Source organism: Hipposideros armiger, unplaced genomic scaffold, assembly GCF_001890085.2.
Source record: "Hipposideros armiger isolate ML-2016 unplaced genomic scaffold, ASM189008v1 scaffold_1020, whole genome shotgun sequence".
Taxonomy (NCBI): domain Eukaryota; kingdom Metazoa; phylum Chordata; class Mammalia; order Chiroptera; family Hipposideridae; genus Hipposideros; species Hipposideros armiger.
Window position 1 is genome coordinate 259,462 of NW_017732370.1, and position 9,239 is coordinate 268,700.

The 9,239-nt window shown below is 43.2% G+C and overlaps 1 protein-coding gene across 5 annotated transcripts in view; it reads left to right on the forward strand.

Annotated features, from left to right (window-relative positions):
• The window catches only part of GRIK4 (glutamate ionotropic receptor kainate type subunit 4), a 416,055-nt gene that overhangs the window by 108,530 nt on the left and 298,286 nt on the right, over positions 1 to 9,239 (forward strand). The gene's annotated exons all lie outside the window — the stretch shown is intronic.

Consider the following 9,239-nt stretch of genomic DNA (forward strand, 5'->3'; position numbering starts at 1 on the left):
AACTAGCAATTTTAGAAAAATGAAAAAGAATGGAATAGAAGGTATCAGGGTGTCATAGACAGTAAAGAGTTATTGTTTTATGAAATATTTATTTCATTCTGCATATACATATAGATATGTGGGTCCTGGTTAATGATGTGAGATAGATAGATAGAATGAATATATATATATTTCTGTTGGCTGTGGTTAATGTATAGGAAAAGCCCAGTAGCCTTTCCCTCCTGTGTGTCTCCTTTACTACTTTCATTTATGGTCATCGAATGTGTAGAGGTTTTCCCCCACACCAAGCAATTCCCTGTGATACCAGCTGGGTGTCCTACACTTTAACTCAATTCTGTCGTTATCTATCCAGAGACAGTGTCAGATCCCACAGGTTAAGTACTAATTCCCACAAGACTCCCCCCCCCACTCCCTCCCCCCCACACACACACACACTCCTGCAGATGTCAGCTGCAAGCTGTAGGTCCCCAGGTTACCCACAACTTCTGTCTGATTTGACTACAAATATGAAGTTTCCACGACCCCTCCTCAGGTTTGACAAATTTGCTAAAGCAGCTCACAGAACTCAGGAAAACACTTACTTTCATTTAGCAATTTATTAAAGGATATGATAACGGATACAGATTAACAGCCAGGTAAAGAGATACATAGTTTTATGGAGGCTTCATCACATAGGCGTGATCAATTATTAACTCCATTTCCAGCCCTTCTTCCTTCTCAAGAGAATGGGGGCAGGGCTAACATTTCCAAGCTTCTGGCTTGTTCTTAAAAGTGACTTGTGCCCATCCAAGAGCTGTCCAGGAGCCCACCCAGAGTCTCCTCATTAGAACAAAAGACACTCCTATCACCCAGGAAATTACAAGGGTTTTAGTAGCCCTGTTACCTCAAAGACCAAAAAATAGAACAAAAGATGCTCCTAGTATTCTTATCACTTAGGAAATTCCAAGGGGTTTAGGAACTCTGTTACAGAAAGAGGGATAAAGGCCAAATATATATGTCTTATTATAAATCACAATATCATAGTTAATAAAATTTCAACTATTTTTTACATACTCTGTGGCCTCTTTCTTGGTTCAAGTCCAGTGCCAAAGTCTAAAGCCAATCAGCATTTTCCACTTATTTTCCCTGGAGGCTCAATGTCTTAGGCTAGTATCCAACATCCTTTTTTAGCCACAGTGAGGCCTCTAGGACATCCCACTCCCAGCATTGGACCCTAAACACCAGAGAACTGCTTCCATCCTCTGGCCTTGTCTGAGCTTTCCAGNCAATGTCTTAGGCTAGTATCCAACATCCTTTTTTAGCCACAGTGAGGCCTCTAGGACATCCCACTCCCAGCATTGGACCCTAAACACCAGAGAACTGCTTCCATCCTCTGGCCTTGTCTGAGCTTTCCAGAGTTCTGTGGACACTGGGCAATCACCGTGACCAAGTCCATTTGGTATCCACTCAGGGGAGACACAGGAACCTCTCTTCCTGCTTATTTACAGAAGTTTGATGATCTTCTACTCTGAAATCCGTGCCTTTCCCAGGCAGGGACTGAAGGCCTTAGAGCTGACCCTGATCTCTGCCTATAACTCTTTAAACATGTTTTTTTGCTGTCAACCCCACCCCTCTAGTTGTTCTTTGTAGATGTCTGGTCTTGTCAACGTTCAGACCCAGTTTCTGCTGGTCTCCTGGCTGATTCAGCCCCAGTGTTGGTTCACAGCACTCATTTCCCAACTTCCCTATGTCTTCCATCATGACTGTGTCAGCTTGCTGGGACTCGGAGGAGAGTGAGTGTGGATGTGCACATGTGTGCTCGTGAGTCTGTATGTGAGCTTCTGTTCATGTCCACCATGCTCCCTCACCTTCTGTAGGACAAGAGAACATGGAGGCCATGGATAAGCCACCCGGGGAATGGGATGGACAGCTGGATGGCAGGCCAATAGGCTATGTGTTTGGTGTGTGCTCTAAGTTTTTAGGTACACAGGGGACACCTTAAAGGCCCAGGGTTGATTTCCCAACCTTCTGGGATCTTTATAACACAAGATATACAGGTAGTCTGTGGCATGCAGTGTCAAAGCAATATGGAAGGTTGAGAGGGGGCTTATGAGCAAGACCCTGGGAAACTGTGACTGGATTGATGGCAGTCAATCCCCTCTGTGGCTGCCTGCCCAGCAGGCCTCCCGATTTCAGGTCCCTGGTCTGCAGGTGCACGCCACTCAGTGTCCTTGTTTCCTACAAGCACTGTTCTTATTTATTACGATCACTGTGTTAACATACCACGAGCTAATAGCTACACCACATTGTTAAAGCCTGACACTATGTCAGGCACCATGAAAGGAATAAATAGCCATGGATCTCCTCTGATTCTGGCAAAGATCCTGGAACACCTCAGAGTTCCTGTTACAGCCAAGCAGAGCTTTTATGTCTTCATCACCACTAAACCCTCAGGCTTTGGTTAGCCTGCCAGAATAGGGCTTCTCAGGAGGACACTGAAGCATGATGCTCATTTACAGAGATATGGAGATAAGAAGAAGGAGAAAGTAAAGAGATAAGAACCCTAGGGAGCTATGGACCGGACTAAGAGCATGAGTCACACCCACATGCCCTGAGAGTTGGAGCCAGCAGCTCTCACTGTATCACTTCACTGGCTGAGACTCACAGCCTTGGCGGCCAGCCTTCAAGACACAGCCACTCTGCTCAGGGCGAACCATCAAGCGAAAGCCTGAGGAGAGACCTGTCAGTGTGAGCTGAATCTACTCTGAACTGTGTCCCCTGAAGATCCCACACATTTGTCTTTCTACGTGAATCCATAATATCAGAGCCCACTTTTTGTGACAGACTGGCAAAGGTAATCAGGGATTGAGGGGCTGGGCAACCATAGTGATGTTGACAAAAAGCAACCAGGCTAAGAGAAAACTTATAAGAGTTTATTTGAGCCAAACTGACAACCATTGCTGGGAAGCAGAGTCTCAACGGATTGAGAAAATGCTCCAAAAAATGGCCATTTTGCAACTTATTTTATACATTAGAATCAAAGGAGGAGCATTACATGAAATCCATTGGTTGTAGATTAAGGGGGTGGGAGAAAGCAAGGGGAAATCTCTGGGATTGGATAAANGTAAATAATAAAAAACAAATTCCTGAAAAAATAATATAAATAAACTATTATAAAAAATAAAATAATAAAAATTTCAAATACACAGGTGTACAATGAATATTGAATCCCCTTGTCTAGTTTAACCAACTGCTATCATTTTGCCACATTTGTATTTGCTTGTGTGCTCACTTTCCCTCCTCTCCTTCCTCTCTCTCTGTCTCTGTCTCTGTCTCTCTGTCTCTGTTTCTCTCTCTCTCTTTCTTTCTCTCTCTCCCCCCCCCACACATACACATCCTATTAATTTCTTCTGTAGAACCATTTGAAAGTAAGTTGCTAACCTTTAATACTTTATCCTGAGTATTTTATTACCCAAGAACCTTAATACCTCTATTACCTAAGAACAACAAGAATAATTCAACACATAGAACATTACACAATAAATTTAATATTTATGTAATATTATCTATTCCATATTCCAGTTTTCCCTATTTTAAAAATATATCCATTATAGCTTTTGTTTTTTTTGAAATCTAGGATTGCGTCAATATGAATGCATTGCATTTGGTGGTCATCTAACTTTAGTCTACTTTCATATAGAATACTCTTCCTATATCAACTTTTTTTTAACTTAACAGACATTTTAAAGTTGTGTGTATTGTCTTCTATAGTAGGTTTCAACATAGATTATATAATAGTTTCCTCATGATTAGATTCAGGTTTAACATTCTTGATGAGTATACTACATAGATGATGTGTGCTGCTCACTGCATCCTTCAGTACATATGTGTACTTTATGCCAATTTGTCAAATTAGTGACAATGTGATATTCATGGTGCACACACATAGGTCTGGTGTGTCTTTATATTTTAATGGTACTTTCTGCTTTATTAATAAGTAATCTATGTGGTAATACTTTGAAACTATGTAAATATCCCATTCAAGGCAATATTTCACCCAATTATTTTAAACTACAATATAATGTTAATTTTTAAACACTCAACTTAAACAGTGGTTTCAGTTGCTTCCAGGAGAGAGAAGATATTTTGGTGATGCTGAAACTGAAAAAACGTATATCATGAAAAATATACACAAGAAAAAGTAGATACATTGGACTTCATCAAAATTTAAAACTTTTGTGAATCAAAGGATATTATCAAGCAAATGAAAAGACAACCTACAGAATGGAAGAAAGCATTTGCAAATGATGTCTTTGATAAAGGTTTATAAATTTATAAAGAACTCTTATAACTCCATAGCAAAAAGACAAGCTATCAAATTAAAAATGGACAATTGGCTTTAATAGTCATTTCTCCAAAGTCCAAATGTCCAACAAATGCATGAAAAAGATGTTAAACTTCATTGNCCCTCATATGTGGGATCCGAACCGGGGCCCTCTGGTGTCCCAATCCAGTTCTTAACCATCGCGCCACTCAGCCGGCCCCATGTCTTTTTCTTTTAATCAACATGTCCAAGCAAGGTGTCCCCTGTTTATAGGTCTGCTTTGATTTCTTAAATCCAAGTATAAGACTTTACATTTTCCATTCAAGATTTCATTTTATTGGCTTCCATCAGTGTTTTATCCTGCCGGTAATTTTGAATTTGAAGTCTGTCACCTGACATGCTAAGTGTCTGCCATGTCAGTTTTGTACCCCATGCAGATTTGATCAGTATGCTCTGTGTTGTCATCCCTGGCATCTGTGAGCCCTCAGAACCTAACTGGTAAACTCCACATGGGGGCAGGAGGAAGGCGGAGTGGGTGCCCCCTTTCATCACTGACACTGGGCTATTCAATCATTGTCATGTTGTAATTGGCAAATGTGAAAGCAACAGTGTGTTTTGTGCTGCAAGCCCCTTCTCAGGCTAGGTTTAATTGCAATAGGATTTATGATCATAGCTTGTAGGAGGTAATAAATGTAACTGTGTCTCTTTCATCCTCTCTTGCTACAGAGGATTTCTAAAGGAGGAGGAATGACAAGTGAGCCTGGAACCAGGAACTCTGCAAGGTGGAGAGGTGGCCACAAGTGGCTTGATGAGTTTCAGCTGCCGAGGTTGCCCTAAGAGATGTACAACATGAATATTCATAGTTTTGCTCACTTAGGTAGTGTTTTTCTAGCCTTATCTCTTCACAGCAGCCTTGGCAGATAGGGAAAGGAGGACTCAATTCTTTATTGTGTGTGTGTGTGTGTGTGTGTGTGTGTGTTTCTGGATTTATTTATTTTCAATTACAGTTGACATTCAGTATTGTTCTATATTAGTTTCAGGTGTACAGCATAGTGGTTAGACATTTATATGATTTATGCAATGATTCCCCCTCCCCCTCCATGAATTAGCCAAGTATCCACCTGGCACTATACATAGTTATAATATTATTGACTCGATCCCCTATACTGAACTTTATAATATCTCCTTGACTATTTTGTAACTACCAATTTGTATTTTTTAATCCCTTCACCTGTTTTATCCAGCCCCTCAACTGCCCTCCCATCTGTCAAGTTTGTTCTCTGTATCTTTGAGTCTTTCTGTTTTGTTTGTTTGTTAATTTTGTTCTTTAGGAATTCACCCAGCCTGGAGACTCATCTTAACTTCCAATCCATAACTCAGGGTGGTGGTGGGGGGTGGGGGGTGGAGAAAGGAAAGTACTAGTGCATGTGTCTATTGCCACCTAAAGACAAGGGACTTGCAGAAGGAAAAAGCTAACCCCTTCTTTCCTTCCTTCCNGGGCAGCCACCACAGGGTCTTGCTCTCCCATTCTGGCCCATGGTGGGGCCTGCTGAGCTGCAAGTCAGATTCGCTGATGAATATTGCACCAGACCTTGTTAAGTCAGGGAAGCGTGCCTTCCTCAAGAGACATTAAATATTAATATCAGCAATTGTAGCAGTAGAGGCAGAGGGTAAACAAGAGTGAGTTATCAGATGTTCATTTTAAGGGCAGCTGTGTTAACGCCTGAGAGCAGCATGAACATTTCAAGAGCAGGGCAAAGACATTCACTCCTTGGGTCTCTACTAGCTCAATGGGTTGACCAAGTTGGGGCAAATGTTCTATACTTTATCTGCTGTCCCAATTCAGACACCTGGGGCCTCTTACCTGTCCCTGCCATAGCCCAGGGTTTCTGGGAGAAAGAACAAATTTATCTTGGTGTGACTCATATGTCTGGGCCTGGAGGGTGTGGGGACTGTGGATCAGTGTTGGGACACTGCTGAGTAACACTCTGAAATGAGGTCTATTTCTATTCGCGGGGCATCCCTCTGGATGGCCCAAGTTTAGGAGGACAGCGGGCTCTTGCAGAATACCAGAGCAGATTTCCAGGACAGAAAGGGGCCTCAGAGACTACCTTTTCCAGTCTCCAACCACCTGACAAAAACACCCAACAGATCAGTTTTACAGGAAAGAACATTCCAAAATGTTCAATGCTGGAATAGGAAGGGGTGTACCTAACACACCTAGAAGCTGCGGAAGGCCTATTTGGGTTAGAGAGGGAAAGAGTGATGCAGGAAGTTTTGTGTGTGGCCAGAATTTGTGGTCTCGCAGCACCGAAGAATGGAGACACGGACCAGAGAGGCAAAGTTTGTAGTAAAGGACAGTTTATTAAAGAGATACAGCTCTCTAAAAGAGAGGGAGCATCCGAAACGGGAGTGCCCACTGACTAGCGGGGAGGCTTCTGTTTATATGCTTTTCCTGGCCTATCTATAGGGGAGAAAACTGGCGCCTGCTTGAACAGGTTAGATTTATTTCGTTGGTTGTTTCAGCCTGGAGGAGGCTTTTTAGGATAGTGTTAGTTGCTTCCGGGTGTAACTGATGTCCCTGGTCTGGTAGGAGTAAATTGTCTCAAGGCTGTGGCTTTTGGGGTCAGGGCTGAGGGCAGAGGCCTTGGAGATATGTTTATCTTTTGCTCACCCCGCCTTGGAATTCCTAACTGCCTAATTGTTACACTAACCTGTCTTAGGAGCTTCCTCTTCAGAGCCTGAGGCCAGGGAGAAAAACCTCAAAGCTGACAGTTGCCATCCAGAGGAGACAGAAGGTAGGCTCTGTAAGGATGAGAAGCTTGGAAGTCCTAGTAACTGAATCTACTCATACTATATATAGTCTGGGTAGCTTCATTTATAATTCAGTTAATTCGTACAGTCATGCATTCAGAAATATTTACTTTGGGCCAGCAGTGTGCCATGCCCTGTGCCAGGTGCTTCGGATATATTAATGACTAAACCTGACAAAGTCTCTGGCTTCACCCAGCCTACATGCAGCAGGGAAATCAGGCAAGTAAATAAGCAACAACTGTAAAGGGGTAAGTACTCCGATACCAAGAGTACAGGGTGCTAAGGGAGCTGGGGTGCAGGGGCATCCAACCTGCTTTGGGGAGAGGGACGTGATGGAAGGCTTTGTGGATGGAAAAGGNCCCCTCCCTAATGTCTGTCAGCTTAGCAGACATTTTTGATGAATCATCCTCATTGTGGAGAGATCAGAAATATGTCCCCACTGAACAGCCAGGCAGAGGCAGGGCTGAGCGCAGTACTCAGAGGTATAGCCCCAGCAGCAGGCAGCGGCCTGTGCAGGTTATTTCCTTTTAAATCTCTGGGCCCAGGAACATAGCCACACCAGGGAGATGCCCCCAGCCTGGTGCTCTTTGTGGGAATATGAACAGGCTCCAGAAGACAGAGGTTCCAGAAATGAAGCTGCCCCTCTAAAGGTTAATTGCCTTCAGCTGTGCTAGGCCAGCAAGCAGTTGCTAAGATCCACTGTCCTTCTGATATTCTCCTCTCAGGCTGCACAGGCTGAAATCTTTCCTTTGCATCAGTTTAGTACTCTGCTGCCATGAAGCCCAGGACTGCTGTCCACAGATGATTCTCTTCTGTCTCCCATATCCCACCCTCCCCTGCACTGTGGGAGGTCACTTTGTGTGTTCCTAGGACTCCAGCAAGCCAGCTGGCTCCTTTTTAATGGCCCAGATCCTGAGCCAAGTCATGGCAGTAACATTTACCTGGTTGGCCTGGGGATATTTATAAAATCCAAGTCTGTGTGGACCTGTGATATAAAAATAGCCCTCAGGAGGACTTGCCAGTTTAGAAATTAAGAGTTCTTCCTGAGCCATATTTTTCAAAGTGAGGGTCAAGGATCACCTATTTAGAATCTTACCTGGAAAAATTATTTAAAATACAGATTCCAGACCTACTGAATCTGGAATCTCTGATTCTGGCATTTGCACTTTAATAAGCAACCCAGTGATTCGCAGGAATTCTCAAGTTTGAGACCCAATTGTAGTCCCACACCTCCAATCTAGAATGCCAGTTCTGTTTACCTCCATTGATCATCTACTGTGTGCCATGGGTTGTGTTAGGTGCTGGAGATTAGAGGATAAATAAGACATGGTACCTGCCAAAGAGGGAATAAATGTTTCCAGAAATTCCTGGCTAAGTGTTATAATCTGAAAATGAGGATTCGCTTCCCTGAGCCTTTTCCTCACTCTCTATCAGGGTTTTGGAATTACTTCCTGAGGGATTGTCTGCAAACGTTGACTAGCTCCTAGACAATGAAAGGTCAGATTGGTAGGTGTCCTGGGGAATTGATGCCATCTGGTTTTGCAATATGGGAAATGTGGCTTTTAATAATAACCTCACTTTATTTTTATACGGCACTTTTGACTGTCCCTGCAAATAGACATATCTACAAGTGTTTGTTGCATACACAGAATGCTTTGGGCAGCTGTTCACCCGTTTCCCAAAGCCCCTTTTTTTCTGAGACTCTTTTAGGTTTTCTGATTATACCAAAGAAGGTCTCAGTTTCTGTAACAAATAAAAAGAAAAAAATAAGTAGAATGGTGAAGAAGAAAGAGTGCCAGACAGAGTAAAACGACCAGGATTCAAATCCCCTCCGGGCCACTTATGACTCACGAGACTTAGAGCGCACCTTTCTGTCTGCATTTTCCCATCTGCCACTCTGATGCTCCCTGCCTACTTCATAGGGATCCAGTAGATAAAGCAGGTGAGGGTGCTTTAAAAACTGAGCAGCAACCGCACACATGCAAAGCGTTATGATCAGTAACAGGAACTCTGCGCCTTCATTTCAGAGTTGCCTACAGGTCCCAGCTGAACAGTGGTCAACATGAGGCAAAGCAGAAAGTGAAATGACTGACCCCATTGTTGCGGCTGCTCGCTCGCTCGC